Source organism: Danio rerio, chromosome 7 (genome assembly GCF_049306965.1).
Source record: "Danio rerio strain Tuebingen ecotype United States chromosome 7, GRCz12tu, whole genome shotgun sequence".
In the NCBI taxonomy this organism is placed as follows: domain Eukaryota; kingdom Metazoa; phylum Chordata; class Actinopteri; order Cypriniformes; family Danionidae; genus Danio; species Danio rerio.
The window spans coordinates 74,316,639-74,335,000 of record NC_133182.1 but is presented as its reverse complement, the minus strand read 5'-3'; the positions used below and the strand labels follow the sequence as shown (position 1 = coordinate 74,335,000).

At 32.3% G+C, this 18,362-nt stretch overlaps 1 protein-coding gene across 2 annotated transcripts in view; it reads left to right on the top strand.

Moving 5' to 3' along the window:
• Positions 1 to 18,362, top strand: part of zfhx3b (zinc finger homeobox 3b) — a 781,589-nt gene that overhangs the window by 107,325 nt on the left and 655,902 nt on the right. The gene's annotated exons all lie outside the window — the stretch shown is intronic.

Genomic DNA, 18,362 nt, shown 5'->3' with positions numbered 1-18,362 from the left:
TCTAAATTAATGAAATCTTTCCAAATAGAGCTAAATATATTCATATTGCAATATATATCATAGCAAAACAAATTATTGCAATGTCAGATTATTCCAATATCGTGCAGCCCTGGTGTGTGTGTCCATGCATGAGTGTGTACCTTGTATTCCTAATAGGATCAAAAAGTCCCCACAAGTTTATCAATACCAGTCAATTTTGACCTTGTGGCAACATGTTTCCCTCCCTATGAAAAAACATCTCAAAAATCAGACAGAATTAAGTATTTTGAAAATGTAAAAATGCACATAGTTGTCTGTGAGGGTTGGATTTAGGGTTAGGGGAATAAAATATATGGGTTATACCATATATACAACGTAAAAATCATTACAGTATGTCCTCATAAAGGTAGCTGTACAAGGGAGTGTGTGTGTCTCAAAATTTGTATGTGAAAAGAAATGTTTTTGACTAGAAATATATTTATATGGATTGATGTGTGTTGTATATATGGATTTAACATTTATATTCTGCTATAATATACATATTAATAATAATAATAATAATAATAATAATAATAATAATAATAATAATAATAATAATATATATTTTTAACCTATATTTGGCCAAAATATGGCCAAATTCATTTTGGGGTGGGGGGGGTGGGGTTATTTTATTTATAGTATTTTTGCTGATGGTTGAGTTTGTCAACATTTTACATTTAATTTTTGCTGTTTGTCCAAACTACTTATTTAAAATGAGCCGAAAACACACATTTCTTGAGGGTTTTTAGGGACAACTTAATTGTTTTATGTTCAATCCACTTAAATTTGACATTTAACAGTATGCAAATATATTTCTGTTCTTGAATTCTGTTAGACTCCCCAGAAAACCATAAAGCACAGTTTATTTATTTATTTTTTGCCTGTAATTTATTATAGTTTATGCAGATGCACTTCATAGAAAAAATCTTGAATTCACCAGTCGATCTAAATTAATTAAATCTTTCCAAATAAAGATAATAAGATTCATATTGCAATATTTATCAATATTGCAATGTCCGATTTTTCCAATATTGTGCAGCCCAATTGTGTATGTGTGCATGCATGAATGTGTACCTTGTATTCCTCATGTTGTAGGAACAAAAAGTCCCCACAAGTATAGCAATACCAGTCAATTTTGACCTTTTGTGCATATGTTTTTATCCCTATGAAAAAAATGTCTCAAAAATGACACAGAATAAAGTGTTTTGAAAATGTATACATGCAGATAGTTGTCTGTGAGGGTTGGATTTAGGGGTAGGGGAATATAATATATGGTTTATAACATGTGTGTGTGTGTGCGTGTGTGTGTGTGTGTGTGTGTGTGTGTGTGTGTGTGTGTGTGTGTGTGTGTGTGTGTGTGTGTGTGTGTGTGTGTGTCTTAAAGTTTGTATGTAAAAAGATGCATGTTTTGTTTTTTCAAACATGACTAGAACAATATTTATAGGTATTGATGTGTATTGTTTAAATTGATATAACATTTATATTATGCTATAATGTACATAATAATAATAATAAAGCAAATTTTCAAGCTATATTTGGCCAAAATATGGCCAAATTAGACAAAAAACTGAGCTAATGATTATTATAATATACATAATCATGCATAGTGTAGTACAAAAAAAGTCACCATGTGAGATAAAATATCCCACCATGCCCTATATTATACATCCACATCCATTCAGCAACACAGTAAAGTGTGTGTTCACAGAGAGCATGTCTTTCTGGTGTGTGTTAGCGTGCGGATCCACAAACATGTGGCTTTCCACTAGAAATGAATGTGAAATGTAACGTGAAGGACAGATGTTAAAAGGAGCAGTGCAGCTTCTATGTGTGTGTGTGTGTGTGTGTGTGTGTGTGTGTGTGTGTGTGTGTGTGTGTGATGAGCCAGTGGAGGCAGACGGTCTAGGTATAATCAGATAAAGCCCAGGATCGCTCACTAGCCGCAAAAAGGCCACAAATGAAAACATATATTAAAAACACAAGACGCAGTGTATTTCTGCGCACAGGCTCGCGGGCAGATCGGCATCGTAATAAGCGCGGACGTGAGTCCGTGTGTGTCTGTTTCCTGACAGACCTGCGGACAGAAAAAATAAAAATAAAGCACAGAGATAGATGAGGGCCGCGCTGAGGCTGTGGGTGTTTTAATTATAGGGGCTCTGTAGCTCACTATCTTCCCTGGGCTTTAGCTCTGTCTCATGATTTGAGCGCTACCTTTATCCCTAAGCCTTCAGCTCCTCTGGCCAAACAAAGAAAAAAGGGAAGGGCAAGGCTGAGGTTTTAAAGGCGCTACTATGCCACGCTTACCATTAATATCTCTTCAATCACAGCTTTTTTTGTATGTGGTGCCTTTAAACTGACCCTCATGGTCTTTGTTACTGCCGTCCCGGGCTGTGCAAAAAAAATAATAAAGTATATATATATAAAGTCGAAGTAAAATTTTTTGATTGATGTTCAACGGAGCAAAGGCATTTTCACAGTATTTCCTATAATATTTTGTTCTTGTGTGGAAAGTCTCTTTTCTTTTATTTTAGCCTCTTTAAGCTGAGTATCTTGCAAAAATAACTAGTAAAATATTATGTACACTGTAAAAACAATACTGTATAAATTACAGTAGCTTACTGCTGATTTGGTTTCCAGTAAGGAAACAGGCAGACTGTAAAGTAATTATTTCAATTTACTGTATAATTTACAGTAATTTACTGGCAATTTTGGTTTCCAGTACGGCTATAAATTTGCACGCGCTGTAAACAAATTACAATTTACTGTAAAATGTACAGTAACTTGATGGTAATTTTGATTGGCAGAAAGAGTAAATTTACAAGCGCACTGTAAATTAGTAATTACAATTAGCTGTTAAATTTACAGAAACCTAACATTTTGGTTGCCAGTTAGACTGTAAATGTACAAGCACACTGTTAATTAATAATTACAATTTACTGTAAAAATTACAGTAACATGCTGGCAATTTTAGTTGCCAGAAAGATTAAATGTACAAGTGCACTGTAAATTAATAATTCGATTTTACTGTAAAATCTACAGCAACTTACTGGTAATTTTGGTTGCAGTAAGATTAAACATTTGCAAACATACTGTAAAAAATGATTGCAATTTACTGTACAATTTACAGTACTTTTCTGGCAATTTTGGTTTCCAGTAAGACTATAATTTTGCAAACACACTATAAACAAATGATTACAATACTGTAAAATTTACATTAACTTATTGGTAATTTTGGTTTCCAGAAAGACTAAATTCACAAGTGCAATGTAAATTAATAATTACAATTTACTGTAAGCATTGCAGTAACTTACTAGACATTTTGGTTGCCATTATGATTGTAAATTTGCAAGCACACTGTAAATTAATAATTGCAATTTAATGTAAAATTTACAGTAACTTATTGCTAACTTTGGTTGCCAGTAAGACTTTAAATTTACAAGCTCACTGTATATTAATAATTACAATTTACTGTGATTTTTACAGAAATTTACTGGCATTTTTGGTTACAAGTAAGACTAAGTTTAACAGCATTCTGTAAACTAACAATAGCAATTTACTGTATTATTTACGGTAATTCACTGGCAATTTTGGTTGCCAGAAAGACAGTAAATTTACAAGTACACAGTAAATTATTAACTACAATTGTAATGTAAAAATACAGCACAATTGTTACTATTTATTTACAGTGTGTTCTAGAAAATTTACAGTCTTACTGGCAATTTTGGTTATTAGAAGTGAGTCATTAAAACTAGCATGTTTAAAAATTTATTTTAAACATTGATATATAAAAAATGTAAATTTGAATAATTTTGACTTCAACTACACACACACACACACACACACATATATATATATTTGGAAGGTTTGAGCTGAAGCGTTAGATGAAGAGAAGCAGAGCTTGCCATTTGCCTTCCTCAGTGTATTTCTGGAGCTCTCCCTTTTTTGCTTTCCTCCTCCCTGTTTTCTTTCTATCTGCGGAGTAGATCATCGAAATGCCAAGCGTTCCGGATACATAGTGTCTGTGACAACACTATTGGCTGGAAATGGCTTGTATGGATGGGCATGGTGGTCACATGACCTCACCCTAGAGTCTCGCTGAAAGAGACTCCACATATAGACATGCCAGAGGATCTGACATTTCTTTGAGGCTGGAAATCACTGGGATGTTTTCGAGTAAAACGGGACAGCGTCTGCGGTTCAAATAATGATGGGCTTAAATTGAAGATTTTGCATAGTGTATGTAGCATATACACACTGTAAAGAAGATTACTGGAGTGTGTTTTACAGCTAAATATTTGTTTTTGTTTAACTAATTTAGTTCATTGTGTTACTTATTGATTTATTTTAGTTACTCAAAGAAATAGGTAAACATTTTTGAGTGAACATATTTTATATCTTATGGTTAGTGTAGTAAATAAGTTTATTTACTATGTATACAGTATACAGCCTAAGTAAAGCACTTATTTAAATGTTCATGTTGCCAGGTTTTCTACAACTATAGGGTACGTTATGCTATACACAACATCTTACCATAATAAAAAATAATGTGTGTATTATTTCAGGTAACAATAGTTAATACTATAGTATCTTGTAGCATCCATTAACAGTGCTGTAAATACTATAATATATACAGTATAATGCACTTTACTATAGTATAGTTAACAAAAAAGCTCTATAACATTTACTAAGAATTACTACAGTATTTTTTAATGTGAAAGAAGACTTGAAAATGTTTTGCATTTCTGACACACACACCACATGCACACACACACACACACACTGTGACTGTGCATACATAATGTGTAACATTAAAAAAGAAAACTGTTTATTCTTTTTAAATCTGTATTTGTATACAGTGAGTGCTTAAATATTCATGTTTACATATTTATTATCCAACACACACACACACACACACACACACACACACACACACACACACTGTGACTGCATATATGATGTGTAACGTTTACAAAAAGATCTGTAGATTTTTTAATTCTATATACATTTCGATTATAAAAAACAATAACAAAATGATAGGATATTTATTCTTAGAAACCTTTCTCTCACTCTCACTCTTTCTCTCTCTCTCTCTCTCTCTCTCTCACACACACACACACACACACACACACACACACACACACTCTGTGTCTGTGCATAAATAATGTGTAACATTAAAAAAATAAATTTCTTAAATAAATCTTTCTTAAATGTTCATATTTACATTTTTATTAGGGATGTCCCGATCAGGTTTTTTTTTTACCCTCAAGACTGAGTCATTTGGTTTTGAGTATCTGCCGATACCGAACCATGATCCGATACTTCTATAATACAAAATAAAGAAGAGTGAAGAAACAGATTCAGGATGTTCCTTATTTTTTATTTAATTCACCTTATTTTAACATTCAGCAAACAGAGCATATACAGACACAGACAGTGCTTACGGAAAGTTTTCATATCGCTTCAATGCTTCCACATTTTTTTATGTTACCGCCTTATTTCGTTCTAAATTCATTCTAAAAAACGTTCTACACACAATATCCCCATAATGACAATGTGAAAAGAGTTTTTTGAAATTGTTGCAAATTTATTAAAAATAAAAAAGCTGAAAAATCACATGTACATTAGTATTCACAGCCTTTGCTGTGAAGCTCTAAATTGAGCTCATCTACATTCTGTTTCCACTGATCATTCTTGAGATGTTTCAGCAGAGTCATTGGAGTTCACCTGTGGGGAAATCAGTTGATTAGACATGATTTGAAAAGGCATACACCTGCATCTGCACCTAGAACATAAGGTCCCAGGGTTGACAGTGCATGTCAAAGCATAAACCAAGCATGAAGACAAAGGAATTGTCTGAAGACCTCCGAGACAGGATTGTGTCAAGGCACAAGGCTGGGGAAGGTAACAGAAAAAATTTCTGCTGCTCTGAAAGTTCCAGTGAGCACAGCAGCCTCCATCATCAGTAAGTGGAAGATGTTTGGAACCACCAGGACTCTTCCTAAAGCTGGTCGGCTATCTTAGCTGAGTGATCAGGGGAGAAGAGTTAGGGAGGTGATCAATAACCCAATGGCCACTTTGTCTGAGCTTCAGCGTTCTTCTGTGGTGAGAGGAGAACCTTACAGAAGGACAACCATCTGTGCAGCAATCCACCAATCAGGCCTGTAGGGTAGAGTGGCCAGACAGTGCATCTGAAGGACTCTCAGACCATAAGAAACAATATTCTCTCATCTGAGGAGACTAAAATTGAACTGTTTGGATTGAATGCCAGGTGTTACATTTGGAGAATGTCCAGGCAGCGCTCATCACCAGGCTAATACCATCCCTACAGTGAAGCATGGTGGTGGCAGTGTCATGCTGTGGGGATGTTTTCAGCAGCAGGAACTGGAAGACTAGTCAGGATAGAGGGAAAGATGAATGCAGCAATGCACAGAGACATCCTGAATGAAAACCTGCTTCAGAGTGCTCTTGACCTCAGACTGGGGCGACGGTTCATCTTCCAGCAGGACAATGACTCACTGCCAAAATATCAATGGAGTGGCTTTACAACAACTTGGTGAATTTGAGTCCTGATTGGAAGGTAACGTCCGATTCTGATCGAGTCTGAAACCGCATGATCGGACTTGAATTCCATTTACGTGATCAGATCTGGACATCCCTAATTTTTATCATCAAAAAAACAGAATTATTAGTATATTTATTTTCTGAAACCACACACACACACACACACACACACACACACACACACACACACACACACACACTGTGACTATGCATAAATAATACGTGACATTTTTTCTTAAATATTTGTTTACATATTTATTATCAAAAAAAGACAAATATTAGTATATTTATTTTCTGAAAGCTCACACACACACACACACACACACACACACACACACACACACACACACACACACACACATACACACACACACACTTCTGCTCTGTTATTTACTCAGTGTATCCTGCAGCCGTGTAAACAGCAGATAAATCATAACACTTTCATATCTGTAAATTGAGAAATTCTGTAAATCCTTAAATGTTAAGCGTGGATGTTTGTTAATATTGCGTCCTTACAGTATCTCCATGACAACATACTTTTTTTTTTGATGATGATGATGGTGATGATGATGATGATGGTTCCCGTCTTGACATTTCTCCATTTGGTGAAAATTGTGAATTGCCTTGACTCTTTCTTCAGCCAACATGTCACATGGAAAAAAAAAAAGTGTTATGGGGGGTGGTTGGGGGATCTAATGGGCGTCTGGACTGATTGTCCTCAGCCGTGGCAGTAGAGACAAAGCAGATGAATTGTGAAATGTATTCGAAGAGATTGGAGACAAGTGCATGTCAGCACCCCCTCCATCTCTAGTCCTCCACCCACCCTCTTCTCTTCTATCCTCTCCTCTCTTCCCTCTGGATTTCTCCCTCTCCATCTTCTCTCTTTTTGTCTGACACGCTGCATAAAAAAGGCATGACAGCGCTGCTCTGTTTGAGCAAAATATTAGAAAAAGAAAAAATGCAATTTTCTCCGCTTTCAGATGACTTATCCCCGCTGTTGATGTTTGTTTGATATTTGCTCGGTTGCATCCATTTTAATTGTCAAATATTACGATGGGCATCGCCGAGCAATTTCATTTGAATGATCCAAATCAACTGTAGCCATGCAGAGGGAAGAAACCATTAGGGCATTTAAGAATGGATAAAAACAAAAACATTGAATTATTAGATTTAGTTTTGTTACATGTGTTTTTATAATATTGTGTAAATGTAGTCTTTTAAATATAAACAATTTCATAATAAAAACAATTCAAATACTATTTTATTAAAATATAATCTTTTGAATGAAAAAGAAAAAATTAGTAATTAAAACATTATTAATGGTAATTTTTTATTTATTTAAATAATAAAATTCTATGATTAAAATTATTTAATAATTGATAGTAATTTTTAAATATGTTTTTTAATCAAAGCAAATTATGAATGGACATTATATATATATATATATATATATATATATATATATATATATATATATATATATATATATATATATATATATATATATATTTATACAACAGTTCTGTCTGGTTCTCAAATCTGATTTGCTGATAGTTGTTCGTTATTCTGCAATATCAGAACTCCTACAGCCTCTTTACCCTTTGTGTATTACTCCGCCCATATACAGCCTGCAAAAAGCAGACACTACAGATCAAATGTTTAAAAGATGCACGCTCAACTGTTTAACTGTCAGCTTATGATTTGAATCCAGTGTGGAAGAAAGTAGTTCCACATACAAAAGGGTTTTTAAAACTCTCCGTGTTTGATTTTGTTTTTATATACACAATTATGTCGTCAAACTGTTGTATAAACGCAATATCACACTCGTAGTAGTGCGATATGGCTGTATATCAGCACTGGTGGGGGCACTAAGGCACTCTGCCTGCGGCCTCGTGCCATCGCACGCCTCAGTGCCGATTTACAGCCATATCGCACTGCTACTCGTATAATTACTATAATTTTGTAGATATTTAAAGTACATACAATAAGCACCTATGGTAGTTTTTCTTTTAAATATTGTGAATATGTATTTTTAAAAATATTAACAATTTTACAATAAGTAAAAAAAAATCTAGTAATTGATTCGAAGAATTTAATATAATTTTTAGATATGCATTTTATGTCAAAATATAACAATTTATTGTGTTTTTTAAATTACTTTTTAAGTAATTAAAGCAAATTATTAATGAACATTTTTTTATATAATTTATTTGATATTTATAATTTATAGAACAAATACCTATGGTGGTTTTTAAAAATATATTGTCTATATATATTTTTAAAATATTAAAAATTCTGTAATTAAAGTTAATTTAACAATGATATTCATTTTTAAATATGTTTTTTTAATCAAAATATAATATTTATAAAGTGTTTTAAATAATTTTTGAGTAATTAAAAATGATTATTGGATATTTTATGTATTGATTATTTTTTTATAATTTTTTAAATAGTTTTTTAAATTAATAGTAATTTTCAAATATGTTTTTTATCAAAATATTATATTTTAAATGTGTTTTTTAAATTAATTTTTGAGTAAATAAAAAAATATTATTGTACATTTTTATGTATAATTGCCATAAATTATTACATAATTAAAATGTACACAACATACACCTCTGGTAGTTTTTAAATATTGTGCATGCTTATTTTTAAAATATAAATAATTCAGTATATTTTTATAATTAATATACATTTTCAAATATGTTTTTTTTTTACAAAATATAATATTAAAATCAATTTTTGAGTAATTAAAGCAAATTATCTTTTATATAATTATCATAATTTATTAGTTATTTATAATATATAAATCAAACACTGATGGTAGTTTAAAAATATTTTATAAAAAAAAAAAAAAAAAATATATATATATATATATATATATATATATATATATATATATATATATATATATATATATATATATATAAACTAATAATTTAATCATTAATTTTGTTTTTTTAATTAAAATATATATTTTTAATGTCTTTTTAAAATACATTTTTGAGTAATTAAAACAAATTATTAATGGACATTTTATTTATGATTACCATAATTTGTTAGATATTTATAATATCTAAACATATGGTAGAAAAATATTGTGTATATATATTTCATAAATAGTTATGAAATGAAAAAACAAACAACCTGCAATATCACATATCTAGTCATTCATCTTAAGAATTAATTTCATTTTTCAAATAAGTATTTTATATTCGAAAATAATACATTTTGAACGTGTTTTTAAATGACATTTTAAGTACAATTAATGGTCAAGTTTTTATAGAATTATATAATCACCATAATTTATTAGACATTTATAATATACACATGACTGGTTGTTGTCCTGTCTGAGGAGCGTCTGGCTTCTGTCTGGCTTTCGTCTGGCCTCTGCCCTAACCTGTGACCCTTAACCGAGGCCGGACGAGTCAGTTAGTCAGCAGTGTGTGTGTGCGTGTGTGCGTGTGTGTGTGTGCGTGTGTGTGTGTGTGTGTGTGCACTTTTAAAAATGGCTAACTTCAATGGTAAAAAACAGTAAAAACTCTATAGTAAAAGTTTAGAGTCAGTTAGTCAGAAGTTTTGTGTGTGTGTGTGTGTGTGTGTGTGTGCGCATTGTAAAAATGACTAATTTCAATAGTAAAAAAATAGTAAAAACTACAGTAAAATTTTGAGTCGGTGAGTCAGAAGTGTCTGTGTGTGTGGTCTGTAAAAATTACTGTAATTTCAACTGTAATAAACAGTAAAAATGCTACAGTAAATTTTCAGTTTTTTTACTGTGTGTGTGTGTGGGTGTGTGTGTGTGTGTGTTTGTGTGTGCGTGCACTGTAAAAATGACTATAATTTTAACAGTAAAAAACTGTAAAAATGCTATGGTACAAATCTGAGCCAGTTAGAATTGTATATAAGTGTATGTTATATAAATTAATGAAATACAGTAGCTTACTGTAAAATTTTTAAAATCATTTTATGATTTTTACAGTAAAGATCTGGCAACCACAGCTGCGCTTTTTTTAACAGTACACTTTCAGATTTTTTTTACTGTGTGTGTGTGTGTGTGTGTGTGTGTGTGTGTGTGTGTGTGTGTGCGCGCACTGTAAAAATGGCTAATTTCAATGATAACAAAAATAGTAAAAACTCTACAGTAAAATTTTGAGTTGGTTAGTCAGAAGGGTGTGTGTGTGTGCACTGTAAAAAATGCATAATTTCAACAGTAAAACACAGTAAATATGCTACAGTAAAAATCAGAGATGGTTAGTCAGAAGTGTGTGTATAAATTGAAGTGTGTAACAAGTGTGTGTTAATGAAATTAATGAAATACAGTCGCTTACTGTAAAATTGAGAAAATCATTTTACCATTTTTACGGTACAGATCTGGCAACCACAGCTGCGTTTTTTTTAACAGTACACTTTTAAATTTTATTACAGTGTGTGTGTGTGTGTGTGTGTGTGCACGGTAAAAAATGGCAAATTTTTAATGGTAAAAAATAGTAAAAACTCTACAGTAAAATTTTGAGTCAGTTAGTCAGAAGGGCATATGTGTGTGTGCACTGTAAAAAATTTAGTAATTTCAACAGTAAAAAAAACAGTAAATATGCTATGGTAAAAATCTGAGTCGGTTAGTCAGAAGTGTGTGTATAAATTAATGTGTTTAAGAAGTGTGTGTTATATAAATTAATGAAATACAGCAGCTTATCAAAATAATTGAGAAAATCATTTTATGATTTCTACTGTATTTTTAACGGTACAGATCTGGCAACCACAGCTGTCGTTTTTTAAACAGTAAATTTTCTTTTTTTTTTTTACTGTGTGTGTGTGTGTGCGTGTGTGTTTGTGTGTGTGTGTGTGTGTGTGTATGTGTGTGTGTGTGTGTGTGTGTGCGTGCACTGTAAAAAATGACCGTAATTTTATCAGTAAAAAACAATAAAAATGCTACAGTACAAATCAGAGTCAGTTAGTCAGAAGTGTGTGTTAAATAAAATTAAAACGCGATAAAAAGATAAAAACAAAATACAGTACCTTACCGTAAAATTGAGAAAATCATTTTATTATTTCTACAGTATTTTAGCTGTAAAGATCTGGCAACCACAGGTGTAATTTTTTTACAGTAAATTTTCTGGGTCTTTTTTTACAGTGTGATTGTATGTGTGTGTGTGTGCGTGCACTGTAAAAAATGACTGTAAATTTATCAGTAAAAAACAAAAAAAATGCTACAGTACAAATCAGAGTCAGTTAGTCAGAAGTGTGTGTTAAATAAAATTAAAACGAGATAAAAAGATAAAAACAAAATACAGTACCTTACCGTAAAATTGAGAAAATCATTTTATTATTTCTACAGTATTTTAGCGGTAAAAATGTGGCAAACAGTTGTCATTTTTTAAACAGTAAATTTTCTTTCTTTTTTTTTTACTGTGTGTGTGTGTGTGTGTGTGTGTGTGTGTGTGTGTGTGCGTGCACTGTAAAAAATTATCATAATTTTATCAGTAAAAAACAATGAAAATACTACAGTAAAAAACTGAGTCAATTAGTCAGAAGTGTGTTATATAAAATAAAAACGAGATAAAAAGATAAAAACAAAACACAGTACCTTACCGTAAAATTGAGAAAATCCTTTTATTATTTCTACATTATTTAACGGTAAAGATCTGGCAACCACAGCTGTATTTTATTTTTTTTTTACAGTAAATTTTCTGGGTCTTTTTTACAGTGTGTGTGTGTGTGTGTGTGTGTGTGTGTGTGTGTGTGTGTCTCTTCCTTCTCACTCACTCACTCACTCACTCACCACAGAGATCTGCAGTGAGACTGAATTTTACATTTCCTCTCTCATGTGTGGCTTTGAATAAAATCACTGTGTCTACACAGCGGAGAACAAAGAGCGAAGTGAATCTCCTACAATAATGTATATATATATATATATATATATATACACGTGTGTTTGCTGCAGACATAAAGAGCGGCAACTGAGACGTCCGTTTCCCTTTTGTGAATGATAATGAATCGATAGATCAGTTGGGGAATTTGCGGCAGATGATTATAAAGCCTGTTGACTCAGTAGTAAATGGCAGCTGGGCTCTCACACTCTTTGTTTTCAGGTGAATGTATTTATTATTCATTCTTGCATCAGTGTATATCTCAGGCCCTCCATATTTGACTATGAATAATGGAGGAGCTTGTGGAGCATAGAGGTGGAGGTGTGTGTGAACGCGCATGTGTGTGAATGGCCACTGCTGGGTCCTGCTCGGTCTGCCTCAGTGCCCTTAATAACAGTGTATAAATCAAGAGTCTCCTGTCAGCCACGCTGCCTTCATTAAAATCAAATGGGAAACTGGCCTCTTTGGATCCAATTTTAATAAAACCAGGTAATCAAATACGGCTCCCAAAAAAAAAAAAAAAAAATTAAAAAAATAGGTCATCATTTCACAGACTCTGAGATGGTCGCCACACGCCGGTTTGTGTACAGGCGACGTTAACAGGGTCTGAGACCTCCCTATGTTACATACTCCAGCGCTGATACAGTACACTCACTCACACAAACACACATACAGTCAATATGATTAGCTCTCCTGGGATTTATACATAGTTACACACACTTTACATAGTTCTGTTTAATAGATTCAGTTCAATTTAAGTTGATCTGTTTAGCTCTTTTAACAATAATTGTTGGTTCAAAGCAGCTTCACAAAAGGTGTTTTTTTTTTCAACACATTTTAAAACAGTTTTGACGACTAATTTCAGTCGTTTTTGACATATTTTGATGTATATCTAGATACTAATGTTTAGATTAAAGTGCAATTTAAAGGCTTAATTAAGTTAGGTTAATTAGGCAAGGGGGATGCAGTTGCGCAGTAGGTAGTGCTGTCGCCTAACAGCAAGAAGGTTGCTGGGTCGCTGGTTCGAGCCTTGGCTCAGTTGGCGTTTCTTTGTGGAGTTTGCATGTTCTCCCTGCATTCGCGTGGCTTTCCTTTGGGTGCTTCGGTTTCCCCCACAGTCCAAAGACATGTGGTACAGGTGAATTGGGTAGGCTAAATTGTCCGTAGAGTATGAGTATGAGGCCCCGTTTACACTAATGCGTTTTCGTTTTAAAACGCATAAATTTTGCCACGGTTACGCCATCCGTCCACACTACGCCGGAGTTCTCGAGCATCGAAAACGGAGCATTTTGAAAATGCTGGAAAGGCCGTTTTCACTCTAAAACGCTGCTGCTTCGTCTCAATGTGAATGAGCAAAAACAAGACGTCTGAAAACAGAGGCGGGGCTGCTGAGATTCGCTACCTGATTGGGGCTTTTGTTTTATTGTCTTTGTCACTGTATCCTTCCCTTATTCGTCAAGCCTCTATCACATGACTATAACACATGGCTCTAACGCTACCGGAAGACAGTACTGTAAACAACAACATGGATACAGAAACGGGAGCGTTGTTTGCACTATTGTCTGTTTTAGGCGCCTTTGTGCAGTTATTCATTTGTTACGTTTAGTAACAACTCGACCTCGTCGTCTGTCCACAAAAATACCTCTCTTGCTTTCTTTGCCATCGCGTTTAATGTTCAACCGGCGTTTGTTGACTAACAATAACCAAATGCCGAGCGAGACGCATGCTTTCTGTTTATACTAGAACGCGCATGCCCAGAGTGCGCAAATGGTCACGTGATATACGTTTTTGGTGGCGTAGTGTGGACGGAGATATGTTCAGAAATGCTAGGTAAAACGCTAGTGTGGACGCGGATCGTTTTTGATCTAAAACGCCGTTTTAAAACTAAAACGCACTAGTGTAAACGGTGCCTGTGTGTGTGTGTGTGAGAGTGTGAATGAGTGTGTATGGATGTTTCCCAGAGATGGATTGTGACTGGAAGGGCATTCGCTGCGTAAAAACGTGCCGGATAAGTTGGCGGTTCATTCCGCTGTGGCGACCCCGGATTAATAAAGGGACTAAGCCGACAAGAAAATGAATGAATGATAATTAGGCAAGTCACTGGACAACAGTGGTTTGTTCTGTAGCTAATTGAAAAAAACCAATAAGTTTTAAAGTTCACCTAGGTTACCCCTTTTTTCAAATTGAATATATATATATATATATATATATATATATATATATATATATATATATATATATATATTTATATATATATATAAAATTAAAATTAAATATATTAAATAATTTAATATATATATATATATATATATATATATATATATATATATATATATATATATATATAATTTTTATAAGTGTTTTGCGTCTCCAGAATGTGTCTGTAAAGTTTCAGCTCAAAACACCCATTAGATTTTTCATTATACCTTAATGCCTATACCTTATACCTACAAGATTCTATTTCATACATTTTTGCACTACGGGGCTGTTTTGTTGTACTGCGCCTTTAAGGCTAGTCCTCCCAGCCTACCATTTCTACGTGCCTAATCTCCTCCTTCGGCAGGGTCAGATAACAGACAGACTTAAAGGAAGCAGATCTCATGTAGCGTTTGTGAGAAATACTACAGTAAGAACTTCACCAATGAGTATTTGTTTTTCAGTTGCATTGATGAGTCACACACAATGTCAATACAAAGTTCACGTGTGCACACACACACAGATACACACGCACACACAGACAGACAGATGGCGCGTTTAGCTTTGCACTCTTTTTCCACGCATATGTGACAGGATACAGGCTAATCTCCACTGCTGTATGGATATCTGTTATGTTAGTGCAGAAAATAAACCTGATTTAACGTCCACACACCGAAGCGTCTTCTTTTATAATTGTTCTGACACACGGCTGTGCTGATGAAGTAGAGCTGAAGTAAATTGCTGTACTTCATTACACACATGCTCTGTTTCAAAACATTTTAAACAGCTTAAACTCACTCTTGATCACGTTTGATGATGATCCTAGCGAACTGAACAGACCTTTTATTCCCGGTTGCTTATTTCTAATAACTGACTTATTTTATATTTGCGATGATGACAGTAAATAATATTTGACTAGATATTTTTCAAGACACTTCTATACAGCTTAAAGTGACATTTAAAGGCTTAACTAGGTTCATTAGGGTAACTAGGCAGGTTAGGGTAATTAGGCACGTTGTTGGTTTGTTCTGTAGAATATCGAAAAAAAATTAGCCTAAATAAAATTGACCTTAAAATGGTTTTAAAAAAATTAAAATCTGCTTTTATTCTAGTCAAAATAAAGCAAATAAGATGTTCTCCAGAAGAAAAAAATATTATCAGACATACTGTGAAAACTCCCTTGCTCTGTTAAACATCATTTAGGAAATATTTAAAAAATAAAAATAAATAAATAAAATTCAAAGTGGGGCTAATAATTCTGACTTCAACTGTATAAATTAGGTGGTCATAATATTGACTTCAAAAATCATTTAAATAAAACTTAAAAAACTGCTTTTATTTATTTAATTATTTATTTATTTATATTTATAAATTTTATTTATTTATTTATTTATATTTATAAATTAAAAGATGTAAGGCTTTATCTATAAGAAAAAATAGTATAGGAAATACTGTGAAGATCCTCATTGCTCTGTTAAACATCACTTGGGAAATATTTAAGAATTATTACAATTCCACACAGGATTTAATTGCATTTATTCATAATAATTAATAATATTTGCATTTAACTATTCACACACGTGCTAGAAATGTCCAAAATAGTGTGTGCGACTGAAAATGTCTTGTTATTATTTTGTGTCATCAGACGTTTATGAAATTGATTCAATTGACAATAAATGCGTACAAAACTATTTATAATATTGACGTCAAAAATCATTTAAATAAAACTTAACTTAAACTGCTTTTATTCCAGCCAAATTAAAAGATGTAAGGCTTTATCTAAAAGAAAAAAATATTATAGAAAATACTGTGAAGATCTTCATTGCGCTGTTAAACATCACTTGGCAATTATTTGAGAATTATTACAATTCCACAGCATTTAATTGCATTTAATAATAATAATTGCTTTTAACTGTACACACACATGTGCTAGACATGCGCAAAATTATTGTCTAGTAATTATTTTATGTCATTGGATGTTCTGTGAAGTTAATTAAATTGACAATGAATGCTTCCAAAACTTCAAATGAGAAATCTGTGTCTGTATGTGTGTGATGTTTTCTGATTTAATGAATAAGAAAACATCCTAAACATCTTTACATTTATAGAGTGAATTTGTTTTTTAGATCTACATTTTTAATCAAAAATTATTTGTATATTATGTATGAAATGGTTCTGAAGTCATTTCACAGATGTGTTTCAATCATTTCTGAAGCTTTTCTTGAAAACTTCTGACGCCGTGTATTAAATATGCATTAAAAACCACACCATGAATTATAGTTACACATTTTTTTACACAAGTAAAATATCCAACTAAAGTCCAAAACATTTACAAAATTTAAAATGAGATTTTTCTTGCTGTATTTTTTAGACATCTGTAAATTTATACCGAAGGAGGCTTGTTTTTTTATGGCATTTACGAGCTATAAAGCTCACTCCTGAAGGGCGATGCATTGCTGTGACAGACCCTTTGGTGCATAAGGTGATGTGTCGACAATGTTTTCGGGGCTTTTTTTCGGCAGTGATTTCAGTCGCAGATGCTTTGGTTCCCGAGCAGGCGATGTCGGACTGTCTGTCTGTGGTTTTTGGGCTCAGATGACTGGCCGAAATCCAGCCAGGCGTGTATCACACTCTTGCAGCCAGTGGATGAGACACAGGAACCATATCAGCCCCCATTTGGTCCCCTCCTAAATAACCTTTATCACCTCATTCCTGCTCCATCTGAGGCCGACATACGCTGACCGCACTTATTTATACCGCTGGACTGCCTTCTAATATTTCGCTATGTGGTGATATCGGACTATTTTATCAAGCAGATTTAGGCTGCAAAATTAAATATCAGATTTGGTTGTTTTACCGTTAATGAACTGCATATGTAATTGATTATTGTATTTTTGTAATGGTAATAATTAGTTAATTAATTAGTAGATAAGACTTCAATTACATACACAATCAATAAATAGTCAAATATATATAAAACAAAAACGTATCGTCACATTAGAATTATAAGGTTCTATCTGACATTTTTGTCAAAATTGAGTTATTGACATATTCTTATTAAATGACAACTTATTTACATTATGGGATATTTTTTATAAGTTGTTTACAGTTTAAGACTTTTTATTCAAAAACAGTTGTTACACACATACTGTTTGCTGTATGAAATGCAAAAACTTTGAAGCTCAACATCTCAAAATCATTCATATATATATATATATATATATATATATATATATATATATATATATATATATATATATATATATATATATATATATATATATATATATATATATATATATATATATATATATATATATATATATAAACAGGAACATTTATCATTTATTAAAGATATGTATGAAAACAAAAGACTTATTAAATCAGTAAATAGTAAAATATATATGAAAGCAAAAACATATTTATGAAAAAATTAAGTAAAATTATATATATATATATATATATATATATATATATATATATATATATATATATATATATATATATATATATATATATATAAGTTGTATAATAACAAAAACACTTAAATTAGATGCGCAACCAGTATATCGTGAAATATATATGAAAACAAAAACATATATATGAAAAAGAGAAGTAACTATACAACCAAAAAGACTTAAATTACATGCACAATCAGTGAATAATAACATATATAAACACACACATATATATAAAAAAAATTATCTATGAAAAAATGTA